Genomic DNA, 19,934 nt, shown 5'->3' with positions numbered 1-19,934 from the left:
TTAAAGAACAAAAACAAACAAAAAAAACAAACAAAATCACTGATAATCTATTAATCTGAAAAAGGTTTCATAGTCATTTCTAAGGCTTTGGGACTTAAGCAGACCACAGTGAGAGCTATTATTCACAAATGGAGAAAATGTAGAACACTGGTGAACCCTTCACGTCACTGTATACCTCAGATATTGTCATTTTTCAAGTGACATTATACCGATCATAACAGCTTTGAATTCATTGATAAGTGGTTGTTTGTTTGGAACACAATGCTGTTTTGTACTTTCCCCTTCTCTTTCTCTTGATGTGCTGAACCTTCAGAAGGACTGAAAGCTCTTTACAACTTGGAAGGGACAAAAGAGCCTTTTCTCATTTGCTGTGTGTTGATAAAAAGAACTGGAAAGCCTCCTGGAAGCACTTCCTCTCTCTCTGTACAGATGTTAGAGACCGGAAAATGAGTGCAAGACTCTTTCTTACTCACACATGCACACACAAACATACACATGCGCATGGAAGAAGAAGATTCATTTACCACACTGGGAACACATTTGTGCGTGCAAGCTAGGAGCCACTCTTGTCTGAGTTCAGGGTCATTACCCTCCCTGTGTATCACAAGTGGAGCTTGATAGCATCAATGTTTCACTACAATAGGAAAAGATTAATACCTCAAGCCAGGAGTTTGCATATTGTGTGGGGGTTGTGCTCTGTTTTGTTTGCTTTTGCGGTTGTAGCGTTTACTGTTGTTGGTCTTAATGTTGAGGGAGCTTGATTTAATGGTGGCTTTAAACATTTTAAAATGAAAACAATTTGTTTAGTTAAGCTGACGATCAAAGGTTTTGACGTAGTGGATGAATCGTTAAAGCAAGAAGGAAGACTGTGTTCTGCCGCCATCCTACACTTTGTCTCCTGTTTCGTGACTGTCCGTGATATTGTCATTGTAAATTACAGACTTCCCGAGGCCTCAGTGCTTGCTGGTTCAGGCGACAGTCTTTTATTACAGTGTCTGTGACTTTATTACGCCCTTTCATCTTGTAGCCCATCTTTGTATATTGGCATACCTTTGTACTTGTATGCACAGTGTGGTTGTTCTTGTCTCATAGCATTTAGCTGCATCTGTAAATAGACTAAGTCTAATATGAGCATTTGTCGGCATTTGTAAATTAGGTCTTTACTAGTTGTTTAAGAGTTTGCCTTCTTTAAACCTAGCTGTCTTCTTTATATAGCTGTCTTGGTTTTTGGAAAATAGGCCTACATTGACTAATGTAATGTAATATCGGCAAATGTATTTGTAAGTCTATTTTTGATGGGGAGAGGAATCCCTGACGAGTGTAATGGCCGGGTTCATCTGTGGTGTGTTTTGTTCTAAGTATAAAGCCTAAAAAGAGAGGTGTGGAGCTGAGAGGGGAACTGCTGTTATTTCTAAACCATTTCAAGTCGATGACACACCCAGAGGATGGAGACAATTAAAACATCTAAGGCCTTGTTTAGACGTCTGATCTGGGTGGTCTAGAGCCGGGAAGACAAGTCTCGACTGGCTAATGCCATGCCAAATGCTACCCAAAGCACAGCACACTGCTGGGTTGCATGTAGGGACTGCAGATATAATGGTTACTTTTTTTTTTTTGCCTTGTAATGTAGTGGAATCAAAATCCACTGCATGTGCTTCCATGTGCTAATTGTGTCATTTGGGTTTTAAAAAGTCTGCCAGCAATTTAACTAATCAAAATGTGCATTTTAGTCAGTCCTGTGCAGTATCACTATTAGCAGGAACAGCTGACAGGGTACATATGTGTGGGTGGTCTCATGTAACTCCTTAGCATGCACATATATAAATCAGGTAGCATGAATGAAGTCTCCAAATGAAAAACACCCATCAAGGTTTCATGGACTTATTGTAGTACAAAAAAAGAAAAAAACATTTTTGATAAACTAAAATAAATGTTTTTTTTATCAGTTTACAGTTTATATTATTTTTAATTAGAACTTGGTTAATTCTTGATATAATTCTTGTAATTCATCTGTATCAGTATCTTTTTGATCAGTAAATCACTTAGTATTTCTTCCACTGTATGTGTTAAAAGAAGCATGGAATAGAGTGTAGATGCGATTGTGCAGTCTTACTGTAAAATGTTGTATAACATTTGTAAGGTTTAATATATTGTATCACAATTGTGCAGCAGCAGTGGGATTTAAATTCAATTTAATTTAACTAATCATTAATCTCTAGACTGATGGAAAATATATATTAGCTCCTCTTTCACACTGCAGATCTCTGTTCTTTCATCTTTTCTGGGTGTTCTCTGAAGAGCATGATTGTAGAGGATGAGACTGGATGTCATGGTGTTGGACGTGAGAGGGTTCACGCAGCCTGCTGCGGGCCCAGGAATGTGGCAGAACAGTGCGGGACACGGTGTGGGTTCCTTGTCTGGCTGGGTTAGCCACATCAGACCTTGCTTTCACTGTACAACTAGCACCCTCTGGCAGCAAAATGGACACATGACTGTAGGATTGAGCTGAGGTTTCATGGGAAGAGTGTTCAAAACACTGTTTAATTCAGCTTTATTGAAGACAAATTGTAAATGTGTTTGCCATGTACATTGTACAGACGTTTAACCACATTTTGAAAGGCAAAGAACAGTATGATGTCTTCTACAACAAAGAATAAAAACAGTCCTGATTTTTTTGAGTGTGTGTTTATCATACTGTCACTATCTGGATTAGCATTAAACATTCTGATGATACCAGTACAGTGTATTGGTATTTAAACTATTTACTTAAAGCAGCAGTCCCAATTTTTCACATTAACCTGCATTAAAAGTATTCTTCTACTCTTCCAATTACACATTCTCACCAAAGAAGTCTCTAAATCCCCAAATCTTTTGTCTCTTAATGTCTTTCTTACGTTAGGATAAGGGAACACATTTAGTAGTACAAAAGGCCAAAAACACAGTAATCTTAGTTATTTGATTAACCTATTAATTGCCCTTAATGGTCTGTGTTTTAAAATGGACTACTGACAGATTTGATTAAATACAGAAATGAAACCAGCAGTCCAGCAGTCTTTTTTTCTACTCCGTCACTGCATGAGGTGCCAATTTGAGTTTTCTAAAAAACAAATTATCTTGTCAGAGTATAATTGGTTTAAAACTTTAATTTGTTGTCTAAAGCTTCATAGACCTGCAATAGAATGGCAGACAATGTGACAAGTCTGACAGTAGCAGCCACTGTGACAAATCATCACTAAAGGCTACTACACAGCGTTTGTGTATGCTTTTATACAGGGAAAATGAACAGCAGGAAAGAAAGCATTTTTCTTTTTTCCTCATATTTTAACACTCTGCCCCTCCCCCAGCCCCTTTGCATTCAAATACAGAGGAGTCAGTTTTTTTACCAGGCTTTGCTGTTTCACCACAAGACAAGCGTTCAGTGTGAAGCTAGGGAATTGCTGTCCCTTAAGGTGGGCTTATGTGAGAGAAAACGAAATATTCGGCATAGTTGTCTTGTCTGCATGATTTCCTTTCATATCTAAAACAGTCACTAGATTTACTTAGGCTTGCTTGGCAGTAATTAGGGTCACATTACCCAAAAGCACAGACCCAGTAGGACTGTACAGTTAGTTCAGTCATAAGAGGCATGTTGATGTTTCCCAGACTCACTGTTTCTACAGTCTTCTATGTTAATGATGTCCAGTAGTTTTTTATTGTTAGTGTCAGTAGAGACCCCAACCCATTTTAAGGCTCGTAAAGGCCTGATGAGGAGTAATTTTGTTGTTCCTTGAATGGAAGTTGGGTGCAGACTGTCTGTCGACTAGAAAGTATATGAGCGTGATGGCCACAGTTTAAACAGCTGTACTTCTTTTAGCAACCTTTGGAAGGGTATTCAATATGCCCTATGTAGTCCCTATAAACTGCTATAGACTCCATCCCCTAAAACATATGGGCTGCACATTAGGCAACAATTGGTTCGATCGCACAATGAAAACCTATCCTGCTTTGCACTGTAACAACGGCCCTGCTGAACTGGCAGGATTAGAACATGCCTACCCCAGCCGGGGGTTGCCATGGGAAAGAACCTCCTGTCTCCCGGGCGCAGGGTCTGGTTCTCATTTATCCTGCTGCTCGAGGATCTTTTGTTTTATGTGCTTACACTATCAATGTTGGGCCCATTAATTCACATCTGCAATTATAATGTCCAATTAGAGAGTGGCAGCCTGGCTTACGTGCTCCAAACCATGGTGGCGATGGGTAATGGTGTCGTTTCGACCTGATACAGGCCATCGTCTCAAATGGTTTTGTGTTACTTTTGTGATTGCCTACCCGCTGACTGCAGTGTTCCTCCAGTGAGATGTAGAAGTGCATCACTCCATGGGGGTTTGGTGAGAAGGGGAGTGGGCTGGAGCGTGGAGGAGACACTGCGGCAGAAGTTATTCATGCAAGAGTAATGACTGCTATTTCATGATGTTTGGTTGCGTTTGTCGTATGCACATCTCTTTTTTACAGTTGAAATATCGAGTGCTGAGAAGTTATTTACAGATAAATGACAAATTAAATTATTACTGGTTTAAAATTAGTATTACAGATAATCGCAACAGCCTTTTAGCTTCAACATTGTGATTGACAGCTAAACACACTGGAGACTCATTTATGCAATAATTGTATTTTTTGTTTTTCTGTGTAATTAATGAATGGTCCTGATTTTATACTCACAGTCTGATGGGTTACACTCTAATTAAATCTAAACATAATTTTAATTTACCAAGTGAGAAGATGTTATCTTTATCTATTGCTAGTACAAAATCAGTGTATTAAATGTCTTTAATCTGCTCAGTATTGTCTAATTAGGTTGTAGCCTATGTGACACTTAAGCAAAGAGAAACCTCTATGGTGCTGCTTGTTTATTGACTTTTGTTGACTATTGTTCTCATTTAACAACCAGCAATAAATAGCTAAAAAAATAGTAACTGTGTGGAATGTGAATAATGAGCCATGCTATTATTCACTTAGTTAGCCCTCCGTTTTCCATGCAAACCCCCTCTCACATAGGGAGAATTTAAACACAAGAGCTATGGAATAAGCTCTAAGAGGCAACTCTGCTTTGGAGCTCATCCATTAAGTCTGTGTAGCTAATCTCAGCCGAGTGGAAGGACACTTATGATCTGATGGTCTACATTAGCGCTCATTAGCATATCATATGTAGCCGCAGCATGGGGTTTAACAACTCAGATGTAGCAGGTCACAAAGGTTGTTTTGTAGATTTATTTTCAATTGCCTGGGCTGGGCCCTCAAACCAAGATAACTTTATATTAAATGCAAGCATATTGGCAGTAGGATGGATTTCATTCAGTTAATCATTTTGTGGTTGTTTAAGTGACCTGTGTTTATAAAAACAAACACACACATACTCTTTGGCAAAAAAGTAACACACCAACAAAGAGTTTATGTGATCAAATGAGGTGATTTTAAAATTGGACAGCACACATTTATGGGTAAAACTGTACAAATAAAAGAGACTCTGGTACCCTGTTGGGTTACCTCTAGTCTGGATGCAAGATAAGATATATGCTTGGGAGTAGAGGTATACAGGTTTTGTATGCATCCTGCAGCACATTTGCCCACAGATGTTGCAGCTGAGCGTGTAGAAGCTGCACACTTGTAGGTTGCCAAAGCTGGCATCCCAGATCTGGCATCCTCAGTACGTTTTTGTGAGTGCTCATTTGGCGATAAATCTTTTGACCAGGCAGGCCAAGGAAGTGTTGCAATTTGCCTGACACATGCCTGAGAAACCCTTGCTGTGTATGCACAAGCATTATCCTGTTTAAAAAGGTTATTTGGCAGTTCAGCCATGAGAGGCAATGCATGTAGAGAATCACATATTGCTACCTAGAAATATGCCCCTCTTGAAGTCTGTCAAAGGAAAAAAATATCTTCCAGTGCATCATAGAGGCATGTCTAGCAGTGAGTGATCTTTTACCAAGAGCTACACTACCCAGAAGTAACCTTTGAGAGGGCAGGAGATTAAGTATTTTTATTCCCTTTTGTGGCAAGACCCACTGATTAATCAGAACAGGCATGAGACATGCAAACTGCATAAATAATATATATAATAATAGAAAACACTGTGCAAACCCTGCAGTCTACCCATCAGTCAGTGCGCTTTAGCTGGACTATTCATTCACACACCGTGTGGCAGTCAAACACACCCACCCATATGCATTGTAGCTGCTTTTAGGCTGCAGAGAGCTATGGCGTACATGGCTAGGAAATTGTTGGCTGGTGAACACCAGAGCAGAGGTTATTGTCTCTGAATGCAATGAAACTGTATTTTTCTCCGTCACTGAAGGATGCAATTAGAGACTTTAGTGTGCGTGTGTGTGTGTGTGTGTGCGCGTGTGTGTCTGTCCTCCCTTCTCGTCCTCACAGAAACCTCTAGTGTGAGGATCTTACAGACCCAATTACTGTAATCACAAGATCAAAGAGCGGGTGTTGCAAAGAAGAGGGCATCAGTTGAGTCAAAGGGAGATGTGTGTGTGTGTGTGTGAAGGGGTGGAGCTGGGATGGGGAGGGCTTATACTGTTCAGTTTCATGCACAGATTAATTCTAAATCCTTTTTGCTCTCTTTTTGTGTGTATGTGTGTTTTTTTTATTCACAGTCACTGCGGTATGAATGGGATGTCTCAGTTGCTATAATTTGGAAATGGTTGGCTGGTCTAATTCCACCAGGACATCAGACCTGCAGCTAAAGAGAACAGCAGGTAAAATATATCCCACAGTGGAGTAGTTCACACTGCCATTCTGCATTGTAACCCAGGTGAACTGCTGCGTCACTTCAGAAGAGTGCCTCCTATTCTGTATACACTTCTGTATTGTAATGGTTTTGCATAATTGCATCACTCTTACGGCTGGTCGATATAATCATGTTTGCCAGTATTCGTATCACAATACTACTGATTTTTAGTTAAGTGGTATTGACATTGATTTATTGAAAACTGTATTTTATTTTCTGGATGCAAAACTTTGTTCAAAAAGTACATTTTAAAATACATAAGGACTAAATAGTAGGTTTTTGTCTTAAAAATGTAACACAACAGTCAACATGAACTACAGTATTGGCAGTACTCAACAAGTATGGATTTGATATATCACATTAATACAAATAAATAATATTAATAATATAAAGTAAATATTTTTAAATTACATGATTACGGTTGCAGTATATCGTTATTAGGTATACCTTGGTATAAAAATTGAAGGTTCTCATGCAGTGTACATTTTCTTCATACCCTTACTGGGAAAAATACAGCCAAACAGAATTTGTTAAACACCAAACAATCAATCAGTTACAAGAGAAATCAGCAGGTAAACCCATAATGAAAATATTCATTAGCGAAAAAAATATAATATTGTGAAGTTTAAAGGAGCTTAACCTTACATGCTAGTTAAGCTTTTGCTAAACCCAACACTTCCTTATTGTCATGTATATAGGGTTGCAACGGTATGAGATTTTCACGGTATGATAACCGTCTCAGAAAATACCGCGGTATCACGGTTATCACGGTATCACAGTTTGTTACATATATTATTAAACTGACCCTTAAAGAAATTACAACAAAGGTTTTTTGTTCAATTAACTATTTATTGTAGAAACCTGGAACAAATATATAGATAATGTCTCCTTAAAAAAAATAAACTGTACACCATTAGGTGAAGGAAACCAGGTTTTTCCACTACTCTTAAGGTCATTAAGGGTGTATATAATTATATATATATATATATATATATATATATATATATATATATATATATATATATATATACACACACACACACGTGTCACACATTACATGTCCTCTAAGAAGTAAAGATCCTGTGTTTAAACTATTCAGTACAATTATTTAAGTTTAAATTATTTAATATCTGATAAACTGAGCCTGGGTCAGTGTCTGATCAACAACTGTTGTAAACGTCCGTTTTACTGCCAAGTTGGTATATAACCAGATAGAGGGGATTTATTTCTGAGTCTGGTTTTAACACATGAAAAACAGGCACGTCAGAATTTGAAAATTAACGCATGTAAATGAATGGCGTCTTTCACATCCAGTCCGGCGAGCACCTTTACACGGACACGTGAATCCGTCGTAGCACGCACTTCACGCCTGTACCTGCGTGCCCAAATTTCGGATAACTCAGCGCTTTTGCGGGCGCTTACCGCATGGGTTGTGCACGACTACAAAGAGATTTTATTTATGTTCAGATTAAAATTATAAACTAAACACATACTTTGCGCTGCACGGCGGGGTGGTGTTCTTGGAGATGGGAGAACAGGTTTGACGTATGTCCACCTTTAGCTGTGACTTTACGGCCACATTGATTATAAATCGGATAACCATCCTCGGGTGCGTTCGGCGGGTCTCTGAAATAGTCCCACACTGCTGATTTTAGTTTAGCCTTTTTTTAGGCGGACGGAGATTTGTTTAGTCTGATGCACTTTCTGCTGTTCTCACCGCTGTGTGCTGAGCAGCTGAAGCGGAGCAGAGTTGCGCATGCGCGGGTGAGTTTCTCCGCTGGCTTGCGTTTTACCGGTAATAAGCAAACACACACGGTATGATAACCGTGCATTTTAATACCATGGTATACCGTGAAACCGGTTACCGCTGCAACCCTACATGTATAATAACAATAATAAAAAGAACATAAACAATAAGAGAAATAATATGTGACATAACACACACACACATTTAAAAACATGGTTTAATTTTATCATCACCGCCCAGCACTATTTGAATGCCTTTCCAGAGTGTGTGCATGTAGTCTTTTTCCTTATTGAAGCATTTATACTGTAGTAATTATAAAAATATGCATGCCCTATTTAGCTCAAACCACTGGTATGTTGGAAATGTAGGCATCTACCTCTGTGAATTTTAGATTCTTTCTCTCATCCCCCTCCCTGCCTATTTTTCTTTCCCTCTCACTCTCCCTACAGCGCAGTGAATGCTGTCACTTGGATTTAGGCCAGATCTTTAGATCTTCAGCCAACTCTCCTGCTCTGAGCCACAAATACATAGGCCAGTGGTTGACATCTCTCCAGCACCTTTGTGAGTGTGTGCGCACACATGTCAGAAATCTATGTTTAATGTGTCCCGACATGAAGAGAATGTGCATTTGACTGAATGACAGACCCTTTACATAGGCACTAGTAAAAGATGTTTTTTCATGTTGTACATCCTTTCTTAGCTTTTAATTGTTATATATTGAAATATTGTTGAAACAAAATATTATCTTAATATGTATATAGAATGAGACATTATAAAAAGAAGCTTAACCACAGCAGGCTGATGCGTGTAGGAATAGGTGAAAATTCCTTCCAGCAAAGGCATAAAGGGTGCTTTTCACCACCTGACCACAATGTTTTTTACTGTGGCCTCAGAGCGGACTGTCATGTTGCTTCACCATCAGGTCCCTGTTTGCCTCGGTGAACATTCAACGCTGTCGGTGAGTTTGAGCTAAATTGAAAAAACCATCGACCGTTGATTGTACCTCGTGGCCAAGCCCTGACAAGCCTGTTCATCCCCCACACATAGAAACACACACACACACACTTGCGTGCAATGATCCACAGTTCAGCATGAAAAGCTGAGGGTCCTGTCCTCCAGCATCGCCTTCATCCTCAAACGACTTCTGGCTTGAGGAACTTCAGCAAAGGTCACAATCAACATTCATTGCTGTCGGTGGGTTGGACTGTGAGGAAAAGCTCACTGAACAATGAATGCAACTGTGTCCCAGTCTTCATCGTCACAGCAGTGATGGACGTGAAAATTAACCAAGAGTATCCCTCTCAGCTTGTTTTTTCCTGTAATGAAGAGGAAGAAGAGCCAATAGACTACATTTCAGACATCTTCTTCATGAAGTTAATCAGAGACCTGTATTATCTGTAAAAGAAAAATGAGAATAAAGCGTATTGGGAATACCTCTCTGCTCCTTTGTGTTTTAGAGCAATGCCTAGTCTCTCATCTCTCGTTTTCCTTTCTGTTTAATGATGTCTTAATCAGGTCAGCATACTTTCATTTCTAGCTCACCGCTTATTTTAATGTATAATCACTTTTGAGTAACTTAAGAACTGTCTAAACAGAACGTGTTTAACCTTAAATGAATCTGTATTGTTTGTGTTGTAGGGTTTCTTTCGTTCATTTGAAATGTGAAATAAAAGTTTTCCCACATGCTTGTAATTTCAGATTTCAGTTTTTTTTTAGTCTGTCGTAGTTTTCTTTTCTCTTTTTTTACACTGAGGTTTTAACAGTTTACTTCACAAAACCTTTTTTATCCCTTTCACTCTTAAAGCTCACATTTACCGGAAATATTTATATATATAAAAAAAATACATGAGCCAAATGAGTCACTGGATTTAATTCGAATTATGCACCTGATTCTGCTGGCCTGCGTATCCACCCCTTAATAAATTCACTTGCGAGATGCGTCACATTGAAGCTAAATTGAGCGGATCATTGGGAGATCAGAGGAGGGATAGTGCTGAGCGTTTAGCAGCTGCATCTTAATTAGAGGCTAACGGTTTTACTGTCCGTTTCTAGGCCAATCCAAGATTATGGCTCATCCTTGGTAGTTTATGAAAAATTAATCCAAATTATATTGGTCAAGTAGCTGAAGTGGCTTATCGTATCAGTGTGGGTGAGAGCCCAGAGGCACCTCAGTGACAGTGCTGACAGAGATTGACTCTACATTATCTGGGGAAAACGCCAGTCAATCCAGCGGATTAATTAACATCAGATTACAGTTCAATCTAAAACCTGCCACAGCGGCTGTCTTCTTTAACGGTGTGCAGCTTTGTGTCAGTGCTATGTGTGTTGGTTTGCCGTGCGATTATATGCTTCGTGGGGTGTTGATGGAAGTGTCACACCAGTGACATCCACAAAGTGTGGGAAGTAGAGGCCTACACAGCCTTATTTCATAAAACATTAAAGTTTTAAAAAAATTGCCTCAGGATCTGTAATGTAATTCACTGTTCATTTAAGCAGTAGTTCACCAAGCCACCAGGCTGGTCAATTACTTTACGAGAACGCTCTTATGTCGGCTACTAGCAAAGCCTTGCAGTCCATTGACGACCCTAGGGAGAATGATCAAAGGCCTTTTATTGCAAAAACTACAGAATTCGGCTTCTGTCAAGTCCTTTGATGTCTTTTATTTGCTCTTTGTCTGGGCATCTTTAATTAGGTACTGTGGGTTGCTTTGCTTTTGTTTCCAGGGAGGCGTTTCAAAGCCACTGACTTCAGCTGTATTTTCAGAGAGAACATCTCGGTGCTCTCAGATTTTGGTGGCTGTGGTTAGAAACTGGCACCAGTGAAATGTGTGGAAAAGAAGCTACAGGATGGTCAACAACAACAACAAAAAAAGTCAAGGAAATTGGTGAGTGTTAAAATAGTGCATTGACAGACTACAGGCACTGTGTAGGTAAGACAGATTTAACACAGGTCAAACATGTTGACCAACGTTCTTAAAAACACTAAACAATTTTCAGATGTTTTTTTGGAGCCATCTCTACCACATTCCAAAATAATTTCCTGAAAAAAAATCTAAAACCACCACTGTCTTCAGTGTCTCTGTCTGGCTGTATGGTTTAGAGTACCAGTCTCTGAACATTGGCAGTGTTTGTCAGATTGTAACAGCATGTAACACTAAAATACAATTCTGGTTTTATTTTTCAAATAAACATCATATTGTGGTGATGTACTTTGTCAATTTGTTATTGTTGAAGTGGTCTTGATTTGATCTCTCAATGGTATTTAAAAAGTCTTAAATAAAATTAAATTTAGTTTCCACAAATATGCAGATAGTTTTTAATAAATGTTTCTCATACAATTTTTTGGAATTAACGGCATAAATGTGGAAACACTGAGTTTGGGACGTGAATGAATCTGCATTGATGATAATTTCATTCACATATATGGCTGCCAAATTAATTCATGCTTATGAGTGAGTAATTCTCACATACAGAATAAAAGCAGGTGGGTTTTGCTATGTACTAAATACTGAGGTTTTATTATATGTAGGCCTACAAAAGTACACAGACTCCTGCATTCTGAATTGATTATCATTAGGAATTAGAACAATCATTTGACCAATTTTATTTGTGACACATTTGTAAGAAACACGTGCATTACATCATATATTCTTAAAGCATATTTAGGTCTGATCATTTTCAGTTTCATAGTATACTGTGTTAAAACACGAGCAGCCTCATTTAATTAATTCATCTCCACGACTTCACTACGCCCCCTTGTGCTTAGAAATTGTATTTTTGTACGAGCTGGAACGCACCCCTTTATTACGTAAAATTATACAGATGCTGCCCCCTAGCGACCATTACACTGACTTGCATGATGCCAGATATGAGTTTATTCTTAGTGAACCTTTAAACATTCACATTATTGTGATGTATGCTATTCACAAAAGCCCAGGCTAAAACAATAGTCTACAGTAAACAGTATAGTCTAGTAGAATAAAGTATAATACAATTGCCATATATCTCCAAAAAAGCAATTTTACAAGAGACAGAGAAAATCTTAATTTTGTGTTAAAAGATTTGAAAATTAAATATGGTAAGATATGTGTGGATATAGCAACATTTAGTATGAAAACAAAATTACCTAATATTTAATTTTCTTATGGAAATGTCCAATTTCGACAAAAGCATACTTTAGGAGATGTTGTAAAAGCATGTGACTTTGTAGAACTTATTTTTGTAGACAAAATTGATAGCCACTCCTTTAACAGTCATACAGTTATCAAGATGTCTTTAGTCATATCAAATGTATTGTCTCCTTTAGTTCATTAAACTGAAAGCCTTCCTGGAAAGACAGCTACCTCAAGATAAACTTTTCATGAAGAGAATCTACGTAAGCTATTGGTGGTGAAATAAGCACCGGACATCAGTTTGATGTCAGAAGTAAATAATGTTGGACTTTAATGTAGAGTGACCTTATTGTGGTTTTCAAACAAGAGCACACTGGGGACACATTGTTAAGCGGTTGTGACTGGGAGGTTTCAAGTTCCTCATAGCAAAGAACATTGAATAAATGTTCATTTTTTTTGTTGTGTTGCATCTTTTAAATGTTGTTGAAGAAAAAACAACCTTTATTTAACATTGCCTCTTAGTCACTCTTAAAGCTTTTAGGTGAAAGTTACTAGTCACAAATTAATAAAATGTCTTTCTATACTGTAAGAACATAGTACAAGTTATAAGAATATAAATCAAACAAGATGTTTACGTTCTTTTTGCAAGTAAAGTTTAATTATAAAGTTTCAATCATTTTAATTAAAACATTGTATTAATGAATTGGAGGTGGAAAGATTACTATTCAACATGTTTTGTTATCTGGGGTAGGCAATCTGGGTCTGTAATGACTCTAAGGTCATACAACTGGTGAAGACAAACATTTATTAATTTAAGACTAATAAATAATCTTAATTCCCTATATTGCTCAATTGTCTCCCTGCATCTATAAATAAAAAGATAATTTACATTTGTTCAGACATTTTTAGACTGAGGTGGGAAACAATAGATAGGTACTTGTAAAAAGAGCATGTTTAACACAGTAAATATCTGCACAAAATGTGTAGAAACTATAGAACACTTCAGTGCTTTTAGGAGAAAGGTGCTTCCCAAAAACAATATTAATTTTATTGTTAATGTCCTATTCTCAAGTAAATTCACAGTACAGGCTCTAAAACAGAATAAAAACACAATATACATACAGTATTTAATATAAGTACAGTTTAATACAACTGATACATATAAGACCATAACATTAAATCAGTTTTAAATCAATGTAAAATCATTGTGCACGACTTTATCAGTTCTGACATGCATTAGCGATGAAAAAATGAACAAGATTTGGAGAGCATTGTAACTTTGTGTTAAGAATTGCATGTAATCCTTTATTATTTATTGTTAATATTTGTCAAAAGTTTAGCATTTGTGAAATGGCAGGATCTCAAAAAGGCCTAGGTTTGCTGTTTGGGATCATTTTGAACTTAAAGACACACAAGTAAAGTGCCTGGCTGCCCACCAGATGTCACTGTGGTGGATGATTCAAACATCTCACAAGACTGAATCTTTTTCCATATAAATTGGCTCATTTGATTCAATTTTTAAAAAACCCTACTTTTATAATTTTACCATCACTACAAAACACGTGGGGTGGTGCTACCCACTAGCCTATAGGGAAACTAAACAGAGCAGAGTTCTATGTGGTGTGGAATGTATGGGAGAATCCCAAAATACAAATCAGTTTCATTGGAAAGCTTATTGTACAGTTATCGAAATGTATATTAATACCAAATTCAAAATTGAATCAGATAAATTCAGTGAGCAGCTCATTTATGTTTGTTTCTGAATTTTGTTTTTTTTCTTTACTAGGGTGTTAGCATGTGATATTTGGAAGATTTGTAAATTTTACTTAATTAACATCACAACTTAAAACCAACAAAATTTCAACATCAACTGTTACAAAAAAAATATATATATATATATTTTTTTTACATAAAAACGTAAATTTGGTTTATACAGGCTTATGTATTTATCATTCATCAAAGCAGCTAAAATAAATGGTGTACAAAAGTACTAAAAATAAGGAAGAAATGGTTGATATATGGTTATTTATTGGAAATATTATGAAAATTACAATTATTACATTTACTGTGTTATTTAATGCTATGGCTTTTTTTCTTACTTATGTTTAACAACAAAATCTAGTTGAAAACTTCCAGCTATTACATATAGCCCACTTTCGGGCCATCATTCTAAGGGGTATGTGGGCCACTAGTAAATGCTATATGTTGAGGTTCGGACCACAATAATGTTGCTATCGGGGCAAAACATATTTTGACATTCATGGCCAGCTGCTCATTTCTAAAAAACAAAGTAATAGTAGTAATAATAATAATAATAATAATAATAATAATAATAATAATAATAATAATAATAATAATAATAATAATAATAATAATAATCAATTCTGTATCTGTACATTCTGTCTGTACATAGTTGGGCACTGAGTTAGACATAAGGTAAAAATGGCTTTAAAATGGCACAGTATCCTGGCAGTGCTGTTCCTTATAGCTTGTTCATTCCAAATGTGTTTGCATTATATAATTTGATACAAAAGCAACTTTTGTTTTTCTCCCTGAAACATTATTTTACTTTAATGACAGTCTTTACAATATTAATGAAATATCTAAACCTAAAAGTGATATGATGCTTCTCCGCTGAAACACTTAAGCAGCAAAATACCAAAAATACTCACATCCTTTACACACAAGCATCCTGCTGTTTCATTGGGACATTTATAACTGGACAACACTGGAGCCTGTCATACAAGGCAGGGAGAGATGACCCACCAGTGACCCCAATCTCAGGGTCAGCTGGGTCAGGATTCTCATTTGGAGCCTGTGGCAGCCATGAAAGATGTGTGCATATGTGTGTGTGTAGGGAATGAGGGAGGGTACTGGTGTCTTATTAGCACCTAATGGTGCAAAGGGAGTCATCTCCTGGTTCCAAAACACTGAGCCTACTTGCTGTAGAGGTGATTTACAGGCTCCTGCAAAACAGCATTCAGGGCGAGAGGGCGAAGCTTTTTATTTCTGCCTCATATCCTCTCTCTCTCTCTCTCTCTCTCTCTCTCTCTCTCTCTCTCTCTCTCTCTCTCTCTCTCTCTCTCTCTCTCTGTCAGATACCTTACAGCCAATCTGACCAGACAAAATAGGTGATCCTGAAAATGACCATTAAAATGAGTTCACATCTGTGGACTAGTGATGTAATATATTTCCCAAAGGTATTGAACAAACTGAATTAAAGCAGAATGAAAGGAATTAAAGGTCCCAAAAAGAGATTATTTTGGATTAAACACGCAATAGAATTTGGGAAATGCAATAAATGAATATGTAGGATTATTGAATTTTCATGTTATTTATGTATTGTCCCCTAGATGGCACTACAGGTCTGGTGACACAGCCTAACCGGGCAAATCTCAACCTTATGACATACAAAGATAAAAAAGAACCCTGTATAATATAGTTAAGTGTATATACTGGAGTTTTTAAACAAACTACAGCCCCCAATACCATTTAGTGTGTATTAAATTATAATTATACGCAAGTCTCAAAATGAGTGAAGACTTATTGTTTATACTTTAATATTAAAACAAGTAAAATCACAGATATTTGGCATACATTTAGACACAAGAATTAAAAATAGCTTGATTGTGGGCTGTTTGTGCCTATTTTGAATTTAAAATACTTAAAATGAGGTGAAATTTCTAAGTAATTCATTCCCAGCGTTATTCCTAAAATAAGCAAAAGAATTACATTTATAATGTTTAGTAAGACAAAGAAATCTTAAATCTAAAATTATTTATTAAGATTTTGTTATTGCCAATGTAACACACTACAAGCCAAAATAAGTTCCATAAACTTACACACATTAACTTACACACTTTATTGCAATCAAACAAATCTGTCAATTATTAAAACCTGAAAAATTTAGAGACTGTTGTGGACAAAAATGTGAAGGTTTCTCTATATAATAAAAAAAATGCAAAATGCAGAGATTGGCTTCAAGGTTTAAATATTACTAATGTGTGGGTGTCAACCCCCCAACCCTGTTAACAATACCTTAAAAAACACAGATTCTAAGCTCTAAACACATTAAACAAGTCTAGGATGTTCAAATGATTCCCCCATCCCCCCCCCCCCCCCCCCCCCCCTGTTTCATTAGTTTTATCAGGATCAAACTAGGAATGTATGATTGCTTTGAGCAGCTGAATTATAGAGGCACAGGAATGGGACTCATGCAAAGAAGCTACGCATGAGCCTCCTGATCAGTGGGTTATGATGGAGCGTGGGCAGTGTTGTGATATATAACGGTGATAAACCTTTCTTAGTAACAATATTTTATTATTTCCATAATCACCTATGATAGACTTATCTCTTACTGTAGGTAATAATATAAGCAGTATTTACATTAAAACTATAAACTGTAGTATTAATTGATTGAATTAGTGTTACAAAATAAGATAATATGAATTCTGTGTTAAAGTGTTTTATATATATATGTATATATATATATATATATATATATATATATATATATATATATATATATATATATATATATATATATATATATATATTTATTTATTTATTTATTAGTACATTTATTATTTTTAATAAAGATAGTATCATGTGCGTAGACCTGCCTATAGAGTAGTACCCATGCATGGGGGTGTAAATGCATGTCTTCCACCATTTGATTTAAATTTCGCTTTCTTTCTGAATTCTCACAGCAATGGAAAATGTGCTGTTTACACAAGCTGGCATATTTTTGCCATTACAATGAATTAAATTCAAATGAAGTTCATTTATGTTCTTAAAGGTTTGTTTTACAACCTGTTTAGTTTGTCCAATGCTCTCTATAGGAAACAGATAAGACCTTAAAGCTATGCAGACTTATTATTGTAAACAAACAGTGTTAAACAAACCAGACTATGTTTTCTACTTTAGATTCTTCTAAGTACCACATTTAGCTTTGAGGACAGATTTACACACTATTGGTATTTTAATCTAAATTGCTTCATCAGGTAGGGTCACCTGGAATATGTGCTGAACAATAGTTGACTGCTTTTCCTTCACCATGTGAAGCTCCAGCTCATCCCAAATCATCTCAAATCACCAATCTCAGTTGATCGGGTTTATGTCAGGGGATTGTAGAGGCCTAACACTTTTTTAAATAGTTTACTACGTAATTCCATAAGTGTTCCATAATTGTTGTGATGTCGTTAATACTAATATACAGTGCAAAAAATACATTAAATAAAAAAATAACAAAAAACATTGAATAAGGAGGTGCATCCAAAATTCTGACTGGTATTGTAGTTCTTTTACGTCTGATCCAGAAAGGGCTAAATTACACTTCTGTGCTGTGAGCAGTGAACATACGGCGGCTATTCATTAGGGGGCCAAGCATAGAGCCTTGTGGTACACCTGTGCTGAAAGAGAGGCACCGTGAGAGACAGATACCCAGCCATACAGTCAGTACATACTGTTTCCTGTTTGTCAGTTCAGTAGTAGTTCAGGGATGTTGAATGCCCAGCTGAAGTCTGCAAAAAACAGGATTCTGCTATGTGTGCACCTCTGGAGTCCAGATGCTAAATGCCCTGTATGCAAACTGTAGGGCACCCAGCTGAGGAGCAGTGACAGATATAAAGGGCCAGCAAAGTTAGCTTAACATTGATAGAGTATAAAAGTCTTTTATAATTCAGCGCTAATTTATAGTGATTAATAGTAATCATTACTTACAGTATAATGCTTGTAAATATAAGGTCAGCTCAGTAATAAATACGAGAGCAGGGATTGAAACACTGACTGGCACTGGAGATACTTTCTGTTCCAACACGGTAACATGTGGTCAATCATGCGGCAAGCATTTATAACCAAGTGTTGCCATTAGCACTAATGTGAGTGTAACAGGCTTATAGTTATTGAGGCAGGTGATTTTGAGCTGTTTTTTGAAAGACGGATCATAAGAGCAGGCTAGAAGCAGATGGGTACTGTGCACTGAGCCAAGAAATGACTGAAAACGTCTATGACTCTGGCACGAGCTGGACGGAGCCATTCAGACTTTTCCACCTGCTGCAGTAAACCATGTGTGAATTGTTTCCTGATTGGTGTGGCTGAGTATTTGTGTGTGCATAATAGCTATACCAGTATATTCTGTACAGAGGTGAACAGCCTTTAGTGCTTCACATTTTAATTGTGAAGATTGGTGTATAGTGTAAATGGAATATATAGTTTATATGTAAAATATGTAAATTCCTACACGTTATGTTACATGAGTTATAACCTCAAAATGACACTTCCAGGATAACTTCTCTGATAACTAACATATAAAATAGAACTAGCGTTAGTATATATACAAATAAACAGATTTTATGATCTTATCAGGCTATATTGAATGACTAGGTGTAAGCGAGGTCCTAATTTATTTATAGTCTAAAAAATAGTTGCATTTAATCTGCTTCCTTCTGCAAAGTATTATAGGGTATTAATTTATTCATTGTCATTTTTTATTAACACTTAGGTCAAGTATTACACTGATGAAAATGTAGCTAATTTGTAATTATTTGTAATTAATGTATTCATTCAGTACATAAAATTATCTGGGTTTTTTTTTTATTTTATTTTTTTTATGTGCACGTATACTTCTATTTGATTAATTAATTCATTTGGGCTATAATGGTGAAGCCAGAGAAAAATGTCCAGAGAGGGTGGATAAGGTTTTCTATTTATACAATGGTTGAGATTCACAAAGAAGCCAGACTGGATTCTCCTAACCAGCATACAATATCAATAGCTTTACTGACATCACTCCACACATTCTGACTTCTCAGCACAGTATTTAAGTTTAATTGAATTGATCCGTATATACCGCTGCTGTCTAAATAAAAACATGCTTCTCCATTTATTCGTGGTTTAGGTCTTCTCCATCATTTGAACCATAGCTGCTCTGTACACTGTGTATATAATTTTGGATCAATAGATCAATAAAATACTCTACAATTCCTGGAGTGTTTACATTGATTTTCAAATTTAAGAACATCTTTGCCTTCCCCCGTATATTCCCCATTTTGAAAAGATATGTTTTTCATGACAGCAGTGATACATATGGTTTTACCGCCCACAAACAACCTAGACAGAGCAAACAAGACAGAAAGAGATATATCTCCACCTGTCCACGGAAAAGCCTTCACTCTGAGCTCCAGCACAGTCGTCAGAGTGCTAACTGCAGCTGATTAGGGCCGTCCAGCTGAAGAATTTAGAGGAGCTGATGAGCCCATTAAAGGGAAAATGAACATTTTCCAGTGGGTTTAAAATGCTGT

The 19,934-nt window shown here is 36.7% G+C and overlaps 1 long non-coding RNA gene across 3 annotated transcripts in view; it reads left to right on the top strand.

Annotated features, from left to right (window-relative positions):
* LOC103038064 (uncharacterized) overlaps nucleotides 1-19,934 on the top strand; it is a 70,965-nt gene that overhangs the window by 15,902 nt on the left and 35,129 nt on the right. For 2 of the 3 annotated variants that reach the window (XR_007424933.1, XR_453095.4), the window contains exons 3-5: nucleotides 6,642-6,743; nucleotides 8,972-9,083; nucleotides 11,246-11,406. This is a non-coding gene — a long non-coding RNA (uncharacterized LOC103038064). The remainder of the gene's footprint in view (nucleotides 1-6,641; nucleotides 6,744-8,971; nucleotides 9,084-11,245; nucleotides 11,407-19,934) is intronic. The other variant, XR_007424932.1, reaches the window with a different exon arrangement.

The sequence above is a fragment of the Astyanax mexicanus genome, chromosome 16 (genome assembly GCF_023375975.1).
Source record: "Astyanax mexicanus isolate ESR-SI-001 chromosome 16, AstMex3_surface, whole genome shotgun sequence".
Lineage (NCBI taxonomy): Eukaryota > Metazoa > Chordata > Actinopteri > Characiformes > Acestrorhamphidae > Astyanax > Astyanax mexicanus.
Note: the sequence above shows the minus strand (reverse complement) of the source record. Positions and strands in the feature narration are given on the sequence as shown.